Consider the following 22,324-nt stretch of genomic DNA (forward strand, 5'->3'; position numbering starts at 1 on the left):
CCTAATTTTGTGGGCTCAGGGAGAAGAAGTGAGCATGTTATCCTTTTCTTGGCCAATTTTTCATGGAGTTATATTCTTACTGGCCCTTTCTACTCAAATATTTATTTTTTAAATTAATCTAACTAGACTCAAGAAAGATCCAAGACTTGTTAAAAAAATTGTCTCTCATGCAGTCCATAAAATGATGTAGCACTTTTTAAAAGGTATGAGAATTGGCTTTGGGGCCCGAGTGTGCAGTGGGTAGGGCATTTGCCCTGCACAGGGCCAACCTGGGTCAGATTCCAGGCACCCCATATGGTCCCCCAAGAGCCGCTGCCAGTGTGGTCCAAAAAATTCTTTTAAAGGGGGAGGGCAGCTTTTGTTTTACTCTGTAACTGACAAAATCACAATAGACTGTTTTTTACAACCTACTCTCATATCTCTTATAATCATCAAATTAAAATTTATGCTTGGTTCTTTTGTTATAAAAAATTGTCTCTCTTTTAATTTTCACATGACTTCCCAAGAATCACTTCCAATTGATAGTAAGAACAGACTGTTCAGGGAACTAACACAAAGAATAGTCTTCAGTCAGCTTTCCAAAGCCCTTTGCTTTACTCCCTCAATAACTACTCTTTTCTGGAACTTTTATATCTGCTATGGAATGCCTTAGTGGCACATGCCTCAGAACTCAAGCACTGATGTACAACATTTGGAGAAGGCACCTCTGTTAACTCTGCAGTGACGGCAGCCCCTCCACAACACGTTTCCCCCTGTGGTCTTCTCTTGGGTCATCATCATTCTTTAGTAATAATAATCCACACTGGTGCTTGCTATTTGCAGGTTGCTGCAGGAGAGAGGGAGGGAGAGAGAGAGAGATTCAGAGATGGTAGGGAGTGAGGAGTAAGTGGGAGAAAGAGGGAGACAGAGACAGAGATCAGTTCTTTTAGCATTAAGGTGATATCTGCCTAATGTTACAGATGAGTAATATATACCATTTGATTTCACAGTTGCCAAGGAATATAGGCCCACTCTTTTGTGGGCTCACTGCAGACTCCACTCCAGTATCTTCCACTCATGTATCTAGAGTATCCTCCCAAGTGGGTGGAACTTGTGTGTGACCCAGGTCTCAGGCCATTAGAATAGGCTGATCTGGGTCTTCTCTGCCTGAAATGTAGATCTGGACTTGAGTGATGACTTCCAGGTCTAAAAGTGTAAGATACCTTTCTCTTTTTTTAATAATTAAAAAAAAGTATTGAATCACTGTGAGGTAGTTACAAGCTTTCGTGTTTGGGTTACAATCACACAATAATCAAACACCCATCCCTCTACCAGTGCACATTCCCCACCACCAATATCTCACGTATATCCCCCCCTTTCCCACCCTCCCCCTGCCTCCATGACAGATGATATTCTCCATACTCTCTCTCTCTCTCTACTTTTGGGCATTATGGTTTGCAATGCAGATACTGAGAGGTTATTGTGTTTGGTCCATTATCTACTTTCACAGTCATCATTAGGGGATTCTTGTGCCCCATCCTCATCCTTTTAAAAAATATTCTCCCCAGTAATTTTTAGGCTATTACAATAGTATTAAATTTTATGATATATTTGTATAAAATTACTGCACCCACCACTCTGACTTTCTCTGTGTCACCCCCAATAGAGTCTGCACCCTTTTCCCTCTACTGTTTAGGTTTTGAAGGATTTGGGGTTTGGGGCCATCCCTGGTGATACCAGGGGCTACTTCAGGATCGTGGTGTACACTTGATATTCCAGGGATCTAACCTAAATCAGCTGTGTGCAAGGCAAGCACCTTGACAGTGTACTATCACTCCAGCCTCTCTACTGTTTATTCATAGGTTTTGTTCTTCAAGGTCAAGGACTTATCACAACTCAAGATGCCTATTCCGTTGTTTTGTCACTCTGTATTCCACAGATGTGTGAGATCATGTGGTATTTGTTCTTCTCCCTCTGATTTATTTTTTTATAATGTGATGCCCCAATCCAAATTCCATCCATGTTACAGCAAACTGCATCACTGAATCATTTCCTACAGCTGCATAGTATTTTATTGTGTGTGTGTGTTTATATGTATGTGTGTATCAGCCACAGTTTCTTTGTCCATTCACCTGTTGTTGTTGTTGGGTATTTAGGACTTTTATATCCTGCTATTGTACTAATCATAATGAATACAGAAATGCATACATATCTTAGAATTAAATTTTTCTATTTTAAAGATTGATGCCAAGAAGTGAAATCACTTGTTTGGAATTGTTTGGGAATTCTAAACTTTTCTGAGAAGTCTCTGGACTGACTTTCCATAGAGATTTAATCAGATAATGTTCCCACTAGCAGTGAGTGAGGGTTCCTTTTTCATCACACCCCCATCAGCACTAGTTATTTCCTGTCTTTTAGATATATGTCATTCTCATTGGTGTTAGATGATATCTCATTGTTGATTTTATTTGCATTTACCTAATAAGTGATGATGATTCTTTTTTCATATGCCTACCCAGCTTCATGATTAATTGTTCCATCTCTCACTGTATCACTCCTAGACCCTAACATGACTTCATAAAAAGGGTCCCTTGTTCACTTTCTCCTACCCACTGTCCTATTAACTACTCCTATCGGAAGTCCAGAATGATATTGAAGAATGCAGGACCAGGACTTAGGGGACATAGGTTTTAGGTATCCCTGACTCTCTCTTGCCTTGAGAGAGAGTCTTGTTTGGCCTTGAACTTTTTCAACTGACTCATCTGCAAAGTGGTTGCCTCCATTGGTTGCTCTGGGTATGGAATCATAAAATGGTCATAAAAGTATAAAAGATGTGTAACATATCATTGTAAGGAGGCACTGTGTCGGTAATAGAAGGGTCAAATATCATAGAATTAGTTCTTACTGGAAACTTAACACATGTTTGCTAATCAGAGGAATGAAACTAACTATCAGGAGGTGAATTTTAAAGGGAAACTTTAAAACAGCACGTCTAATTTTCTGGTCAGACAAGTATCTATTATTTACTCAGCCAGTGTATTAAGTACTCTGTTATGTGCCAAGCACTGAGCTAAGAGCTGGGATAGAGTAGAAAGATAAGTCCTTGCTTCAGGGAACTCCCAGTCTAGTCTAATACGATTTTTCCAAAAAGTCTTATTCTAAAATAATTGGAGAAGGTTTACAGTGAATTACTAAATGTAATAATATGAAACTCACTTGCAAGAATCTCTGAGAAGGCTCTGTAAGTAAACAGGAATGTGACAGGCTGGATTTCCAAAAAACCATCTTCCAGTGAAGAAAGCATCACACTTGACAGTCTGGAGTTTTTTAAGATTTGAGTGTTTGCACACGAAGGAGAAAGGTCAAAGGGGAAAGACCTGCTGAGAAGCTGCTGCAGCATCCTAGGGTGACGGAGGCTGAGAGCAATAAGACTAATAAGGGAGGGTGTCCACTTGAGTCATGTTCTCAAGTACCATCAGCTACCTGGACTAGAGACTGAAGCTATGGAAAGAGACAAAAGTGCTGATATCCATAAATGCTTCATCATACCGTTTTTAATAGTTTCTTTTGAAAAACCTTAGTATTATTATACCTAAACAAATTATAAATCACTCCAAGTTACTTAACAAACCTATATTCAAATTATTGTTTGTACTCAAAATGACTTTTAATTTTTGGTTTTTAGCATCTAGTTGGAATATTACATTTGACTGCTGTATCTCTTGAATCTTTTCATATCCTTCTATTTTTCAACCAATTCATTTTGAAGAAGCTATGATGCTAATCCTATGTAATACTTGGTCAAATTTTAAAAGGGTCCTTCTGTTTTAGAAGTCTCCATAATTAGGACTGATACAACTCATAGACTCCAAGAGAGAGCCGAGTGCCAGGCTGAGCAAGGTAACACGTATTCTCTTCGCCAATCTGTGTGACACTGTGCTAGGCTCTGTGGGGAAAGTGAACATGGAAAGTAAACATGTTGTCACTTGGCTCTGAGGAGCTCAACACCTGGTTGGGGAAAGGAAAATTATATAAAAACTAGTAGGAATCAAGTTAAAGAAAGCTTCACTTGGCTCAGATGCCACCCTGATACTTGACAGCTTTATGATAGTAAACAAACCTTACCTTTCTGAATCTCATTCACCCTTTAAAAAGGATAATAGACTGTGCCTATGTTGGGATTGCCTTAAAAGCAGGCAGCACTAAGTAAGAAATCGATTTTAAACTCTGCTTCTTCCTAATAACATTATATACTCATAGTCCCTGGGCATTTACCTCTGCAGTTCATTCATACATAGGACCTTGCTTTAATCTCTTGTCAATGCCACTTTAAGATCATAAAAAGGTGATTTTGAGGGGCAGTTTCTGTGCATTTGCTTCCTCAGTAAATGGGGGTTCAATCCAGGTAGACTAATACAAAGCTCACTTGAAATTGCCATTTGCATTACTTTTCTCAGACAGACTCATCAAAGCTAAATGTTCTTGTTTTTAAGGACATTTAATTTTATGGAATTATCATGAAAATTATATCTTAAAAATATAGCCATCATGTAGCAAATGCTAAAAGGTTTATTTTTATTGCTACTCTGGAATATTTCATTGTATTTTATATGGATTATTGATTGGACAGTTCTGTGAAATGTGACTTTCTTAAGAGCTATCCATAACCATCCTAGACATATAGAAAATGGAGGCATTAGCTGGGATTGAAGCTTTTATGGCAGAGAGGAGGCAAGTTTGACAGGAATATTAAACCAGCCCAAAGGTCCACGTGTGTTCCAGGAAGGGAAACTTCCAAAAACAGGGAGATTTTACAGAAAAGAGAGTTTTAAATACCTCATTGTCCATTTAGTACAACTGACCTAGGCAAAGTTGTACTAAAGTATGTGCCCTCCTAGCCTCTTTAAAAAGTCTCTGTGGAAATTTTTTTTAAGGCATTGAATTTAGGGTCCTGGAAAGTCGCAGCTCAACCAGTGGCCTGTTTGTTTGTCAGTGGTCTCAGCATTATTAAACTTTGTGTACTGTTGTTTCTTCCCAGATGAAATGGAGACCCTAAAGAACTCACATCTTAGTGTTGGGTGGAGGATTATATGAGACAATGCAGAGAAAGGATCAGCAGAGCTGAGGCTCAGAGTTCTTTCATTCTTCACTCCTTATCATCCTTTCTTTCTCAGCTGAACTTCAGTCTTGCCCTCCTCTCACTCATCCTGAAATGCATCCAGGCCACTGAATTTATCCGGGTATAAATCCTGGCTCTCAAAGGCTCATTTTACCCCTGCAAAATCAGGATTTAAGGTAATACAATGTGTGAATGAAGATGACAGGACTTGGGTGTGCTCATCTGGGTCTGGTTCACTGCCTTGCCTCTCTTATTTGCTTGAGTAGAACTGCTTGAGTTTAAATTGAGTTAAATTCATTTTTCTCTGAAAGTAATGCTCTTCTCTCCCTGCTTACATCTTTGCTCTTCTTGTTGTTGCCATATCTGGGGGGCACATACTTGACTGGTGATAGTAATAGGTGGAATACTTGGTAGCAGTACTTGCACACACTTGTTTGTGATGCACCAAAGATTACACACTTGTACCATTGGGTATCCCAACAATAGAGCCACCAGGGATCCCACTCAGTAATGTTATGGGTTATGTTCTCACTGTAGGGGAATTAAATTCACAAAACAGATGTTTTACCATTAAACCACATCCCCAGACTCTCTCTCCTCGTAGTTTTTTGTTATTGTGAGATTCATAGTCAGTAGTGCCCAGGGGCCATGGAAACTACAAGCTGTAGTGCCTAAGAAGTGGTGAGGTCCCCTGGTTAGAATCCAGGATCTCACACATGCCAGACATGCACTCTATCTCTTCATCCACAACCCCCGTACCCTATTTCCAATTTATTGAGGGCAACCACTCAGTCTTAAATTGTGAAGTTTTTTGTCCTTGGTTACAGACTTCATTTGGAACTTTTTATTCTTCAAGACCTTAGAGCCTGGGTCTCTATAGGTCAAAGAGATTTTAAAGGCCACTAATACCTAAATAATAAATTGTGTCTTCTCTGCCCTTATACTGCAAACAGACGTCTAGGAAAGTTGTAAACAAATAATAATCTGATAAAGCAATATGTCTCAGAGAAGTATAGATGGCACTGCTAGTAGCCTATGAAAGGTTTTTCAGCCTGGAGTTGGAGGTTTGGATGGTTTCCTGGAGAAAGCACCTGAAGAACAAATGTGGAAGGATTATATTTACCAAGAAGAAGAAGTAGTGTTTATGAAAACCTGGAGTGAAAAACAGAAACAAGTTCTCCACAGACTGAGAATACATTAGGGGAGGTAATTTCTTCAGATGCCAGGCCCCTCACATCTCTTTATAGAGAGAAATACAGACATTGTCAGAGGCCTCACCATGGAGAGCCTGGGCCTGCCCTTGCATGAAAATGGAGTAACTGGTAGGCTGGGGGTTAGAAGGAGCACTTCCGAGGAGTCTGTGGTCTGCTTTCTGTCTGCTGAAAACTTCTTCAGTGTTTGACCACCACAGAGCACAACCTGGTCTCCATTTATTTTTATGAATGAAAACATAACTCCACAAGCCTCCCTCCATTCCACAGCTCTCTGAAATGATTTTTAAAGCTGAAGGGAAAAAAATCAAGTAACTACTGAAAACAGAGTTCAGTCCTTATTAGGTTGCAGAATGGGAACAGAAACAGAACCTGGTATTGAGAAAGAATTCAAAGAAACATTCACGAGGAAACATCTTTGATATTGAATAGATAAAGACCCCATGGCAATTCAAGTCAAAGCTGGACTTACAACACCAAACAGTAAGAGACCAGTCATGGGAGAACTTGAGGAAGAAGAGAAAAACCTTTCTCAGAAGGAAAGGGATATTTGAAAACAAGTGAGTCCCCATGGTAAAGTGACTTACTTGGTGATCATTGTCTTGATATATTCAGGACAATGGTTCAGGGAACATAATGTGTCTGAGAACATAAATACTTTGTTGGGGGAGAGTGAGGGGCTTGTGTCTGCTCGGATGGAGATACAGGAGGCCATGTGGGGCTTCTGGAGATGGGCACTTGCTGCTCTCTGTGCACTCCCTGCAGAGGCCCTGACACTGAGAAATGCTTCGTATGAGGTTCTACAGGTGTGTGTATGTGTTTGTGTGTATGTGTGTGTGTATGTACTTGAAGTAGGAGATGCTTGTACAGGACATGGGTTTGAGATTTGCCTGGGACTCTCAGAGGCCCTGGGTCAGAATGTCTGGGGAAGAAGGGTGAATTGGACCACAGCAAAGAAGTTATCTGCATTGCCTGCCAAGGCATCTGATTCTGCCAAAAAATTCAAAGGAGAGAAGTGTTGGCTTTGTGGTGTTACAGAGCCTGGCAAAAAAAAAAACCATCATCTGCTTCTTTGTTTTTATCTTCATCTTCACAACACCAGTATGCAAGTCTAAATCTTAGGTTAGGTTCATTATCTCGTTTATTTATAAATTCTACAATAAGCCTTCAAGTGGGCATTATTTTTATGATCCCCATTTTACCCATCCTTCTTTCAATAAGAAAGGAAGTCTCAAAATTCTCGAGCCTTGAGGCTAGCAAGTTGCATAGCTGAAGTTTCCTGCCCAGGTTTACCTCCTTGTCTTTCAGGAGACATACTAGAAATTGTTTTCCAGTCCCAAGCAATTGTGTGAATTTGCCATGCATATAAAAATGTAAAATATAAGCTGTATCATTGTAACTTTTTATTTTGAAATGCATAAAAATGTTTTTGTATGCCTGTAATTTGGATGTCCTTGATAACTAATGAAGGAACAGTACATTTACTGCTGGGCATATCTTCCTGGATTTTGTCCATTGCTATCTCTCTTACGCCATTGATGGAGGCAGTGTGGTGAGGTTAGCTTAAGGGACCTGTCTCAGGTCACACAAGCTGGTTATATTGCAAAGACAAAGTCCAGAACTACCCCACCAGCTCTCTGACTCATTCTTACTACCTACTACCCTGAACTGAGGTCAAAGCACCCCAATCCAGCCACACCCACCTAAATGGAAAGTACTAGAATACTATTTGTTTCATGGCTAGTCCAAAGGGAAGAAAAAACAGGACAGACAGTTCCTTGACCACATGAAATTCGCCCACATGAAATTCTTCCAACCAAAAGTCATGGAGGACTGGAGAGATAGTACAACAAGTAGGGTGCTTTTCTTGATTGCGACTGACCCAGTTCATTCCTGGCATCCTATGTGGTCCTCCAAGCACCTCCAGGAGTGATTCCTGAACTCACAGTTAGGAGTTAGTCCTGAGCACTGCCGGCTATGACCACACACACACACACACACACACACACACACACACACACAATCATGGAATCTCTTCTGATGAATAATAGGCAAAAAAATCACACTTTAAAATAACTAGTTTGTTTTAAAATTAAAAAGAAGAATAATCAATGGAGGAGGCAGATGGCATGGTTTAAAAGAGTTTCCACGGGGAACTTTGAAAACTTACATAAAAACCAGCTAATAAACTGTCCATTATACCTACTATCTCACTGGATCAACTGGGGACAAGAACAACTATTTTAAAATTTCCTGCTTAAGGAACACTGTCAGGCAACATCCTAACTACCTCATGAGTAAAGCAATCACTTCTCAGCATTTTACAGACAGATAAACTGAGGCTTAGAAAGGTTAAGATAGTTTTTGAAGGTCACAAGATAATAAATGGAAAAGTTGGGACTTAAATTAGGTCTTGAATACAATGTCGGTGCTCAAAATTATTTTTGCTATCAGCCACCCTGAGGTCAGGTCTTAGACAGCTCAGGGCAGCATCCCTCTGTCTTTCTTGTAGTAAGTCAGTTATTATAAAACCGAACCATTCTAGCCACTTTGAATAAGAGATAGTGGTTCAGAAGAGAGCATTCAAAAAGACCACTTGTCTAGAAATTGTTTTCTAGGCCATTTTTTCCATTATAATTACAAAAATTGAAAAGTTAGGTGCTTTTATCTAGGCAACAAGTCTAAGTATTGAAGTAAAAGACCCAAACTCAAATTTTTCAATGTTCTTGACTCACGGATTACACTCTTTTCTTTGTCAAACTTGTACATGTGTGCACACATACATGCATGCACGTGTGCGCATGTGTGCATCTACACTTGTGCACACACGTGTGCATGCTTGCACACACATCTAATTCAATCACAGGTCAGGACAACTAAGAATAAAATGGATTCAAATAGCTTGAGCAAACAGTTGGTTGAAATTACAGGCTCTGAAGCTGGTGGGCACCATGCCAGGGCATTCCAATTTCATCTCTACCAACAAATTTCTATCTCCTTTTTAAAGAAAACGTTTGTTTTGATTTCAGCAGTCCTAGCAGGAAGTATTTCAGTATAAATTCTTCCTAATACCTTCCTCAATAAAAATGAAAAGCAGATGAACCTTGACTAGTCTAATGTATGAATGTATGGTTTTCTGTAGTACTTCTGGAGTAGGATGAGCAGAAAGGAAGTATCTTTTAAGGGAGTCAGTCCGCAACTGCTTTTAGCTGCATCTGACAATTAAGATATATACAGCCACAGTGCTTACTCTACAGCAGCTATTGTTCAAGTCAGTGTAGAAATACTAATATCAACAACTCAATAACGAGGAAAATGAGACCGAAAAGACCTAAATCACTTGCCTGGGTTCACTTATCCAGGGAATAGCATGTCTAAATTAGGCCTTAGGTAGCCTGGCTTAGTGATTTGATAGCAGAAAGTTACAGTTTCTTCTCACATACAGATCATTGACTTTATTCAGGGTTTTTCTCACAGAGAGTAATCCTGAAGATCAAATATTCCATGACCCTTGAGGGGACAAAGAGCCGTACTCCAATAAGCAATGGGAAATGAGTCAGAGCCTGTTTATTTTGGTGATTTGCTTTGTGAGAGTGATTTGTTAAGCAAAAGAATAAATGAAACGAGCCCTTTTTGCAGCTGCTGTTTGCCACTTGATATTCTATGATTCTTTTGATCTTTTAAGTAATCTAATTTAAATTCCAACAAATTTAGATATTATGATTTGTAATGGCCTACAACCCCTTATCTGCCTCTGGTACAATAGACTCCATTGCATTTCAACCCTGTACATTTGACCCCCTTTTCCAAAAATAAGGGACCATTGAATGCTCATATTCTTGATAGAACGGATGAAGGTTTTACTGGATGGGAGTGGTTAATGCTCTAGAATAGCTTTACATATGGAAAGAAATTATTTGAGTAGCCCATTTTCAGCTAGTTACACAGACTTTGACTTAAAATTCAATATGCACCTTTGCAAAAAGGAAATGAATGTTAGCAGTATTTTCATGTGCTACTTCTGAATGCTGTGTCTTAATGATTTCTCTTTTGACTTCGTTATGTAAAACATTGGTAATGGAAAAGAAATCTTGTCCATTCCTCTCTTTGTGGTGAATCTTAGAGTGTAGAGCCAGCAGGGCTCCTGGAGGTCGTCAAGGGGATGCCTCCCATAATAAGAGAATTCTGAGGCCCAGAGGAGTTCCATTCTTCAGATCCATAGTGGCTAGTTTTGAACTGTGTTGCCTTTGAGATGAACTAAAAAAAATATATAGCCTTGACATTGAGGTAGGAGTGGGGTAGGGAGGGAAAAAGTTAGGGAAGGGAACAGTAGAACAATCAGAGAGGGAACACACCTGCCACAGATGGGGGCAGGAGGGAAACTGAGGACACTGGTGGAGCTAGGGGTCACTCCTAAGTACAGAGCCAGGAATAGCACTTGAGTAATATCAGGGGTGGCCCAAATTCCCTTTAAAAATAAACATTTGTTGAATGAATAACAGGTCCTCATTTTGTACTAACTTCTGACTCCTTAGCCTAAAGTTCAAGGCCCTTGATATCTTGCACTAAACGTTTTCCACTGTTCTCTTTCTGTTCTCTGGTCAATTTTAAGGCTAAAAATTTATTCAGTAAATTTCAGGACTTTTCTAACCTCTCTTATAATTACTCATTTAATTGGCGCAGCAACCCTAAAAGGTTGATATTATTGTTATTAACATTTTTCAGATAAGGAAACTGAGTCATAGAGAGTCCCTGGTGGTCTGGTATTTCTAAGTTACCTATCATTTAAAGGACAAGGTGATGGAATTCAAACTCAAGTAGCGTGGCTCTATAGTATGTATATAACCACTGGTATAGCTAACTTCGAGTACAGCAAGACAATTCTCTTCTTCTCAAAATAAACAGAGGTAATCCCTGTTTATCATTTCAAATTATTTTCCTAAGTTAATGTGAATATTTTCATAGTTTTAAAACTAGAATTGGCTCATAACAAACGTATTACAACTTGTCCTTCTCACTTAATATTTTTTTTAAGGGCATGGGCGTGCACCCCCAGTGGTGCTTAAGGTTATTCCTGAATCTGGACTCAGGAATGGCCATTACCGGTGGACTCAAGAAACCATATTTAATGTATATTTGTTATGATTGAGGTTCTGTGATTGTGCTCAGCAATTTGGGATATTACTGGGAACCCAGAACCCGGAACCTCACATATGCAAGCCATGTGCTCTACAATTGAACCACATGTTCAGGTTCCTATATTTTTTCTATCATTTGGGGGCAGAGGTTTGAGCAAATTATTTCCTTCAATTCTGTCTAGTATTCCATTGTGTGGATACACCATAATTTATTTACTTGGTCTGTGTTAATGAAAACTTAGACTAGTTCCAGTATTTCTCCCTTCAGAAAATTCTGAAATGAATACCATTGCTTTCTTTTTTCTTTTTGGGTTACACCCAGTGATATTCAAGGATTACTCCTGGCTCTGTACTCAGGAATTACTTCTGGTGGTGCTTGGGAGACCATGTGGGATGCTGGAAATCAAACCCAGGTCAGCCACATACAAGGCAAAGGCCCTCCCTTCTGGACTATTTGTCCGGCCCCACCATTGTATATTTATCTGTGTAATGTTAATCTTCCCATTAGTTTAAATTCCAAAGTAGGTGGTTTTGGAATTTTAAAGTTTGCACACTTAAAATTGTGATAGGTGTTGATAAGTAAGGTAAAGGTAAAGGTAAAGGCCCTCCCGCTGTTCATCGATTTGCTCGAACGGGCCCAGTAACATCTCCATCATGAGACTTTGTTGTTACTGTGTCTGGCATATCGAATACGTCACGGGGAGCTTGCCAGGCTCTGCCGTGCAGGCGAGATGCTCTCGGTAGCTTGCCGGGCTCTCCGAGAGGGGTGGAGGAATCGAACTCGGGTCGGCCATGTTGGCTGCGTGCCAGGCAAACGCCCTGCCGCTGTGCTATTGCTCCAGTAGTCATTTAATAACTTGTGCAGATTTCCTCCTCCCATCAGTATATTGGTTCCCTTTCTAGCCCAGGGTTGGTTCCTGCTTTGCACTATGAGCTGCCAGGATAAACCTCAAACATCTCCAACCCTAAACTGGCTAAACTGGAGTAAGGACCAATTGTTTGAGGTCTTCATTGATGATTTTTGTCACCAGAAATAATATATAGGAACTCAGCTTTTGTGTCTGTCAGTTTGCTTATGGTGATAAAATGGGCTTCATTTCATTTAGAGTTGTGGTTTCCAAGAATCTATCAACAGCATTAGGTGAAGATTGACCGTATTCAATTTCCCTGGTCACTCACTTGTATCCCTCTCCCTTTCTCTTTGCTCCCTCTCCTCCCTCCCTCAGGCCCTTGGTCTCACTCAGGCCAAGGCCAAGGTTCCTTTGCTACATTTTTCTGATCAAGGAAACTTCAGGGTCACTTAAATAACAGTGAACTTTGTTCTGACCCTGCAGACATTTTACTTGGTGTTAGGTAAGAATGATGCCGAAGTTTGAAAGTATCTTTATTCTCTGTGTGGGCAATGATAACCTCAAACTCTTGTGTCCTTATATGGCGCACAGCAATGAGGATGATTGAGAAAGACACAGAGAATCACAATGGCCGGCAGAACTAGAGAAGAGCCCTTGAAATGAGGAGAATGAGATGGATCAGGAAGAGGAAAGGCATTGTGCTTGCTGATTCCACCTTGGCCACTTCCCTCATGTGGTGCTTTACATGCATTATTGCATTTGATTTTCTACTGAGAACACATAAACAGATTAGGAATGTTCTGTCTAGGAGAATATGAACAAATTTCCTCAGGTCATGAATAAATTCAGGAATTAGCTACTAGGAAGAAAAGACACTCCTTGAAGCTTAAACACAGCAAGTCTAGGACAAGAGACAGTCAGTCATTCTTCTGTTAGTGACTGGAAAATTGTGGGCTTGTGATACAGATGGGATACCTGTGGTACAGATGGGATACCTTGCTTTTTTTTTCAATGTTTTGTAAAACAGCCTTGTAATGGTTGGCTACTGAGCTTTTGAGGAAGGTTAGAATACCTGAGGTTGTTAGCCATTTATGTTAATGTCAGGAGGTTCAACTCTACTTACAGCACTGGTGTCCAGGAAAGTATTTAGGTTGGTGTGAGTGAGAAGAGGATCTTTATTAACATTAAAATTTATTTATCCCATGTTTGAAGATGGATTTCTTTGTTTCTTTCCTTGGCCACACTTGGTGGTGCTCAGGGCTTACTCTTGACTCTGTGTTCAGAGAGAACAGCTGGCTGGGATCAGAGGACAATATGGCTTACAGGCGCCCTACCCGCTGTACTATCTCTCCAGCCCCATCGTTCATCTTTCTTTAAGCCAATGTATCCCACTTTCTAACTTTCTAAATACAGGAATTTACTTTGAAAATTACTGTTCCTTGAAAGAGAGATAGAGTATGTGAAAGGGTAGGTGGGGAGGGAGGGAGGAAGGGAGTGAAGGAGAGAAGAGGGAGAGAGAGAGAGAGCACCAAGGATATGACTCAAGTGGTGGGACACATGCAGTGCATATGTGAGGCCCTGGATTTCATCCCTGGCACTGCGTGAACCTTCTATTTTTCCTGCCCCCATGATACACCAAATATCTGCCAACACTGCCAGGTATGGCCCTGGTGACACCAACAGCTCCAGATGTGCTGGGACTCCATACTGCCAGGTATGACTCCTACAGCAACAACAACCAAAAAAATAAAATTTAAAGACACCATTGTGTTAGTTGTTCAGTTTCACTGTTGGTACCAAGCCTTGGGCTAAATGACCAGGTCTCATGCCTCGAACCAGAGACCTTTATTACATTCCTCCCTTTCAGAGTACGAATTAGAACCCAGCAGCCTCCAACTCTGTTCCTGAGCCTAGTAGTAGGAGTGTGCAGAGGAAAGAATGCCAAGGATTGCTGCTGGTCCCTACTTCTGGAACAAACATTTGTTCTAGTCTATTTATAAGACCTTCTGACCTTCATCTTACCCTTCCCCCAGCAGGGCTTGGTCCTATCTGTAGCCAAGGGATCTCTAGGAGATTTACCTGTTGTGTCCCCTAGGACCTCAGCCTCAGTCCTAACCTTATGACAGGTCCCAGTTCCTTTTGTACTGTCATCTGTTCTAAATTAATACTTCCCCCTCTTCTACAGGGACTCTAGTCAGAAGACAAGATTTAAATCTCTGCTTGAACATTTTGCAGCTGTAAGATTTTCTTGACTCTGAACGTCTTGTTAAACCTCAGTTTCTGACAAATCCTATCAAGTGATTAGGAGGAGTGACTAATAAAATGGAAGGAAAATAGACTGCCTACAGTAAAATAAGTGGTGGCACCCTTGGCCATTGTTGGTCTGGTATTATGTAATTTTTATGCCTTTCACCATCATTATTAATATTCATGACCTGTGACTTTGAAGAACCTTTTGATACCTTGCACGATGCATGCTGAATCCTGACTTACCCACCCAAATTTCTAATTCTTTCTCAACCATTGGCTCTCATGTTCAGTTCTAATTTTTGGTTCTAGACTTCTTACTTTTTTTCTTCCGTCATCTGAGTTTCCACATCAAGACATATTGTCTTGGGGCTGGAGCGATAGCATAGTGGGGAAGGGTGTTTGTCTTGCACACGGTCAGGCCGGGTTTGATTCCCAGCATCCCATATGCTCCCCCAAACACCTCCAGGTGTAATTCCAGAGTGCAGAGCCAGGAGTAACCCCTGAGCATCACTGGGTGGGACTCATAAAAGCAAAAGCAAAAAAAAAAAAGACATATTGTCTTACTTGATTTACATATACTAATAGTTTCACTCTGGGAACAGGAAGGAAGTGAGAATTTATCTTTGATTTCTTCATACTCGTTTTGGAATCAACTGCCTAAGTTTAGGAAAATTGGGTTTAATAAGAAAAGTTTCTGTCTTTGGTCTATACTTATTTTAGAATGTTTTCAATCAATTCCAACAAATAGCTGTGAAGATGTGTTAAAATTATTGTATTTTCAAGGACCTAAATAAATATGTGATAAAGGGGAAATATAAATAATAATAAAATAGTTACACTACTATGATGAACATAAAATGCCTTTTTTGCTTGTAAGAAAGACATCCTAAATAAAATCATTTTGCAACTCTAGCCAGAAAATCCTGCATATCAAGAATATGTTCATTATGTCTCACTGTGCCAAAAAAATTTCATTTTTGTTCTCATGATCCAGTTCATCCCAGAAAGTTCTGGGATGGAATTTTTCTGACTCCTTTGATGTTTCTCAAATGGAGACACTTTATATTTCAAGTTTGGGGTATATTTTAAAACCAGAGTAGAACTGGGGCCCAGGGGGACATTTTACATAGCTTTTGTTTGGTTTGGTTTTGTTGTTGTTTTTGGTTTCATTTTTTTCCCAGTTGAGTCAATAGTGGTTTACAAAAATGTAAAATGATGAAAGTCTTCACATATTTTTAAGTTATTCTTGTGCAGTGCCCATGCTAATTTTCTCTGTATCATTCTAATTTTAGTATGTGTGCTGCTGAAATGAACACTTTACACAGCTTTTGATATTTGACAAATCCTGTTTTCCTTTCAGAAATAATCTGTCATGAATATGAACCTATTTATAAAGACCAACTGAGAAATAGTCACCTTTGTAGAAAAATATTTAAGCAAAAATATGCATATCATGATTATTTTTAAAGTAGTGAAAACTTGGAAACAAAAATATACTGTAATAGTCACACTAATTAGAAAAAGGTAAATTGCAGTGTGGTTTGATCATGGGGCAGAATTATTAAAAACCAGAATGGAAGTCTTTCAATAATATGGACAAAATTTTACCATGGTAATGCAGTAAAATCAGAATATAAAATCATATGTAATTAACTACAACTATAAGAATATTCAATGATAGTTGTATCACATGCAATGTTTGGCTTTTCTTTGTTTTTCTAACTTGTCTATAGAGCATGGATCATAATAATTGGAGGGAAAATGTTTTTTATTGACAACAGAAACATTATCCTTCTCTTGGTAATTTCCAGTTTGATTTGGTTTACAGTGCTACTGAAGGTTTCTGTGTTTTCTCTGAAACAGTATTTCTTGTCCTCAGCCAGCTTGGGACCGAATAATAATTCTCCATTATGTGAAGAACCTAATGCATCATCAGATATTTTGGTACCGTCATTGACTTCTACACAGTATCTAACAATCAAAAACACTTCCACACATTGCAAGTTTCCTCTAGAAGGCAAAATTGCTGCAGGTTGAAAGTAACTACTATTTTCCTCAGATTCCCCTGTACAGTGTGTGAGAGACCTAGACAAGAGAAGGGAAGAGAAAGAATATCTAACTCTTTGAGTTGAAAGAATTATGTCAGGTCTTGTTGATTACAGTATGGTTACATAGAAGTAAAAGTTAAATTCTCACTTTCCTTTAGGCCCCAGACTCAAAAGAAAAGACAAAATAATGTAATCAAAGCCATGTCTTGATGTATAAACTCAGATAACAGTATGGTAAGATGAAAGGACAGGAAGAGTTATGTGGTAAAAAAAGTGAGAGAGAAGAGAGAAAGTCCTGGGGACCTCTTTAAAAGTGGGCACTGGCTGGGTCCATCTGGAAAGGCTGGGCTGGTATATGATTTTCACAGTCCATGAGAACCAGCAGCCCAAGGGCTGACTGGCTCAGGGAAACCCACCACAAGGTGATAGTAGCTGTTAATTTGTGCACAGTAGTGGAATGATGGAACACTTACTTGACAGAGATGTCTGAAGCAATATATAGCTTATAAAAGTGAAGCAATATATAGCTCTCTCTATATATAAGTATATATATGTGTGTATATATATATATCAATAAACACTTGAAAGATGGAATTCAAGGGGAGGACATCATCCCTTCGTAGGCACAGGTGAGTTTAAAGGGAAATGTGAAGCAGTCAGGCTCAGAAGAACTGAGTTGTGAGTAGTTTTGGTCACAGGAAGAAGGTCAAAGCTCCTCCTCTTAACTGAAATGGTCATGAAAGCAGAAATGCATTTGACTACAGTGTGGAGCCTGCACCAAGAGCTAACGCTCCTTAAATTCCTTCTGGCTGGAAGCAGGTCTGTCCTCAGGAACTGGAGCAGACGGAGCAGCATGCAATGTGAGGGTAGGGGGAATAGTCCCTCAGCTGGTGGACCAGGGGGCTTGTGATTCTAAGGGCATTGTCAGGTCATCACACAGGCTCTCAAATTCAGATTTTATTCTTCATTCTGTAAGGGAAGAAAAAGTTGAAACCAGTTTCTCTATAGTCTAAATCTCTAGAATTGAATCAACTAATGTAAATGTTTTGAATTTTGATAGATAAAATTAAATTACCTTTCCAAAAGACAGTGTAGCTATCAATGGATAAAATAGAATTTTATGGCATTTGAATAATAGTTACTCTTAATTTTTATGGAAGTTTATAACTTTGCAGCTTTTCTTTTATGATCTGTTGTTGTTGAGCATATCTCTGATTTATATGATGTCAGGAGCATAACCCCTAATCATAAAAATTTTTCCTATGGGAAAATATAACTTGCTTTATAACAGCCTGCTTTATGGTATGCTTTCAAGAAATAATATGGGAGCAAAGGTGATGGTGTCTATAAATTTTGTTTTTATCTCTTTGTGAATTGTAATGTTTTTATCTTTCTTACTGGCTAATTTATTTTCCTTCCTTGCTGAAATATACATTTAATAAAGCATGAAATGCTCTTTCTTTTAAAGATGGCAAAGCATAAGAAACATGGTTTATAAAATGGCGAGTCATATTAAGAATAAAATGCATCTTTTATTTAGTGAAATAAATTTCTTCTGTTAGGTTAAATGTAATGAAATTTCTATTTGGGGGGCTCCGCAACATTTCTCAGGGGCCTGGAGTCCACTTTTATGCTATTCATGTTCAGTGACTTTGGAGGCAAAGAGGGTTACCCCAGATGCTCTGAGAAGCCCACCACTGGTCCTTGGGGCCATGCTGCATAGGACCTGACTCAGACCCTTCACATGCAAGCTGCGTACTTCAGCCCCTTTGAGCTATTTCCCTGGCCCAAAAATTCCATTTTATAGTTCAAAAATGTCAGAAATTGATGATTTCATGCAGTTAAGTAATAACTAGCTATGAAGAAAACATTTTTGAAATTATGATTCTGGATTTTATTGCTTTCTTAAAGAATAAATGATTGCATTTCCCTGGTCACAAAGTTGAAGGTCTTGGCCATGTAACATTTGGACATTTTAGAGTTCAGAAAATTATTTTATTTTATTGGGGTGGAAGGCTCTCAAGAAGTGCTTAGGAGATCCAGGGATCCCTCTCTGCAATTCTCAGTCAGCTGGGCCTGCAGTTCAATGCAAGGACTCAAGGACATGGTGCAGCTAAGACCTATAGTGCTGGGGATTAGCAGGATCAGTGGGCAGTGTACAGGGGCCTCCTATATCCATAAGTGCTGGGGGACCTTCAAGGATGCACCAAGTGATGCTTAGGGGGACCTGTGGTGCCAAATATTGAGCAAGGGTCAGCTACTTGCAAGACATACAACCTTAACCCTTAGTATTTCTTTGACCACTAAACAAATTATTCATAAGTTGAATTATTGTTTCCATTGGAACAAAATTTTTTGGATCCTGGCTATTTATAGCGTCGTATTTTAAATTAGGGAACATTTTGAAAAATGTAAGCCCTATCCAGAACTGATAAGTCACAAGTTTGAGGGTGGTGTAGAACAGGAAAAGCCTTCTGCCTCATGAATTTTTCCCTAAGGTGATAGGAAGGTTTGAGAATAGCTGCCTTAGAATTTCAGTTTAAGGAGTATCAAAAAAACTTTTCCATGACTTTGAAAAGCAAAAACACAATTTTGTTCCTGACTGATTTTCTGATTTTGCTTTGTACCAACAAATCTAAAAGAAAAAGTTTTAACACTGCTGAACTCATGTTTTGGGTTTTCGTTCACCAGAACATTATTGGATGCCTGATAAATCCTTGTTTTATGGTGGCATTTTAGAAAAATATGTTAACGACAAGTGAAAGAAAAATTTGGCTCCTTTAAATAGTTGGGGGATTACATTAAATCTTCAGAATAGGCAAATATATGGGAATAAAAAATAGTTTTTTTGTTTTCTAGGCTTGGGAAGGTTGTGGGGAAGTTAGGCATGGCATAGAATGTTTGTGGGAGTAATTATAGTGACCTAATATTAATTGTGATGATGATTGAAAAACCGTGAATATGCCAAAAATCAATTAATTGTATATAATTGAATACTTTGTGCAATATATATTAATTAAGTGCTATTGAAGAAAATAGAGAAGTCAAGGGTATACTCTGGGAGGACATGTAATAACTGAGTTAGAAAGAGCAGTGAGGAAATGTAAGTGCTATATACCTATTCCTTCCACATTGAATGGCTTTAAAATGAGAAACATTGAGTGCAAAATGCATTCAAACCTGCTGGGGAAAATTAGTTGCCTGCTTGTTGTCCTGAGACATAGAATGGGCGAGACAAAGAGCTTTTCTAAAACTCAACATGTCTTCAGCACTGGTCTAAATGCTTTATATGAATTTGTTCATTTAATCCATAAAATAGTGATTCTCATATTACCAGAGTAATTTTGACGCCCAGAGAAGGTAATTGCATCAAAGTCCTGCCATCTCGACTGCCTTCGTGAGAGGGTAAGACTCTGGTAGGTATGTGAAGACAAAGGCATGCAGGTAACCCTCAGGCATGGAAGCTTGGGTTTGCTAAAGGAATCAACAGTAGACAGTTTGGTTTGGCAGAAGCAATGGGCTCATGCAGAGTAAAAGCAGAGAATGGTGCTAGAAGAATGGACAGGGAAAAATAGTGGGGAACTCTCATGCCCATGCGAATGCATCAAGATACATCAGGGTGGACTCCACTGAAGACGATTGGATCAAAGCGAGACTTAAGAAGCCTGTGTTAAGTCTTATGAGAATTCAGATCTATGTGTTTATCTCAACTGGTTTATTGCTGGATCTAAAGTGAGTGATCACAGTATGTCTGGAACAGCACCCGTCCTCCTTGTCTCAACTGGTAGGTAGGTCAAAAACTCCACAGAACCTGTCAATATTACGCAGTCACAAAAAATTAATAATGGCTTGGGGTTCTGAAATGTTTACTGAAGCCCCTTTAAAACTGTAAATTATTTTCTGTGATAATAAAAGCCCAACCCAGAGGGACTCCCCAAACACTGAATACTTAAGACATGTGTCATCAAGTCTCTTGAACTGAAAACTGAACTATCTAAAGGCAAAAGCATTGTTACAATGGAATGCCTCTTTGATTTAAAGATAATGATGATAAAGAGGAAGAAAAAGCCTTTCCTGCATGGGACTCTATCTTTCAACTCACTCTGATCTCTATTCCAAATCTGCACATCATAGTCATAAATATTTTGTCCCCATGAATATCATCCCCTCAACCACCCAATATTTATTTCTTTTTTTTTCTTTGGTTTCTCCATGTTCTCACTTCCTGTCATGCTTGGCTTTTTATGCCATGTTTCATAGCCCTATGCTTACAGGTAGCTTTGCTCTGTATTATCATTTCCACATTGTCTTGATTACCACCGGTTCACAGAGTGGCTGTTTTCTGCTTATTTCTTCATATCCTCCCCATCACCAGACCTTACAATAGACTCACTATGTTATTCCTTGTCTAATTTTTGGCCTTTGCATGATTCTAGGTATATGGTAATTATCTCCTGGTGAAATTAGCTAGTTCCCAGTTGTCTGGCCTAATCCTATCTGTCTCCTGGCTGGACCAATTAGCTAACATGCCCTGATTTCTCAGCCATTGCTGGTCATGTGAAAGACAGTAGATGAAGCAAAAGTGAGTCATTGATTAATCAGCAAGCACTTCCTAGGGTAGGAATAAAGGGTGATAATTGTTCTGATGGATGGATCCAGAGTGAACAGCAGGTGTCTCTGGAGCACACTCATCTCAGACATGCTGTCCTCATTTCTTGTCCTTATGCCTCACCTCCCCATGTCCATCCTTACCTTCCAGTGTTGATGTTACTGTGATTCCTTCCAAATTCTTCTCCTACCCCTGAATATTGCAGTTTCTTAACTATTCATCATGTATATCTCATTTGCTATACATACAGTAGTTCTCCTACTTCCTGTGTATCCTGTGTATTGTGTTTGAATGTGATTTTTACCTTTTTTATGACCTCTGATTGATTAGGAAGTGGGAAAGGATATGTAAGGATATGTGGCTTTGAAACTCAAAGGTTGCCAGATCTGTTTCAAGAATTCCTAGTAATGTGTATAGGGGCATATCTGGGAAGAACTGATAAAGAAACTGGGTGCTGGAAACAGATGAAAACAAAAATGGGCTGAGCCAGGGGAAGCTATCCCCTACTTGAGCGCACATAGTATGTTCTCCCTCCTAAGAGAGATTACCATTGCTCCTCCATGACTGCAAGGTGAAGAACTGAAAAAGATCAATTTGAAAGAGGGCATCTGAAGAAAAGAAAGAGCTCCAGATATCATGCTCTTCCTAGAATCTTATTTTGGCTGCTCTCTCTCTAGCCCCAGTACCCCTGCCTCGAATTACTACTGGATCACAAGTTAAACAAGACTTAAGAGCTTCATCTGTGGTCTATATACCAGACCCCCTAGTGTGATCCTTCCCCTTCCACTGTGAAAGCCCAAAATAGAGCTCCCTTCCTTTTCCCTGTGGGCACTGCAGTAAACAATAATGTTGCCCATGTGTCATAAGGGCACAAGGTTTTGAGAGAAGCACCACAGAGAATACATATCTTTAAAAACAAAAGTTGGCTGACTTTCGGCTACCAATGATAGGACCTTTCAGTGAATCCTTATCTGTTCCTGAAAAGGTGCATGTTGATGTCCAGGCAGCTGCAGAAATGACTGCGGTTTACACAAGAGGTTTGGCCCTATCAGAAGGCCTCTTCTTGTAACTCAGCACCCCCACCACTGTGTCTTTTTTGGTTCTTTTATTATCTACTAG

General features: G+C 39.5%; 1 protein-coding gene and 1 non-coding gene across 3 annotated transcripts in view; one reads left to right on the forward strand and one right to left on the reverse strand.

The window, feature by feature from the left end:
* The window catches only part of PLCE1 (phospholipase C epsilon 1), a 343,363-nt gene that overhangs the window by 115,630 nt on the left and 205,409 nt on the right, over positions 1-22,324 (forward strand). The window lies entirely within an intron of this gene.
* On the reverse strand, positions 15,758-15,864 carry LOC130038694 (U6 spliceosomal RNA). The gene has a single exon (XR_008794760.1). It is a non-coding gene; the product is annotated as a U6 spliceosomal RNA (small nuclear RNA).

This window comes from Sorex fumeus, unplaced genomic scaffold, assembly GCF_029834395.1.
Source record: "Sorex fumeus unplaced genomic scaffold, SorFum_2.1 ptg000078l, whole genome shotgun sequence".
NCBI lineage: Eukaryota > Metazoa > Chordata > Mammalia > Eulipotyphla > Soricidae > Sorex > Sorex fumeus.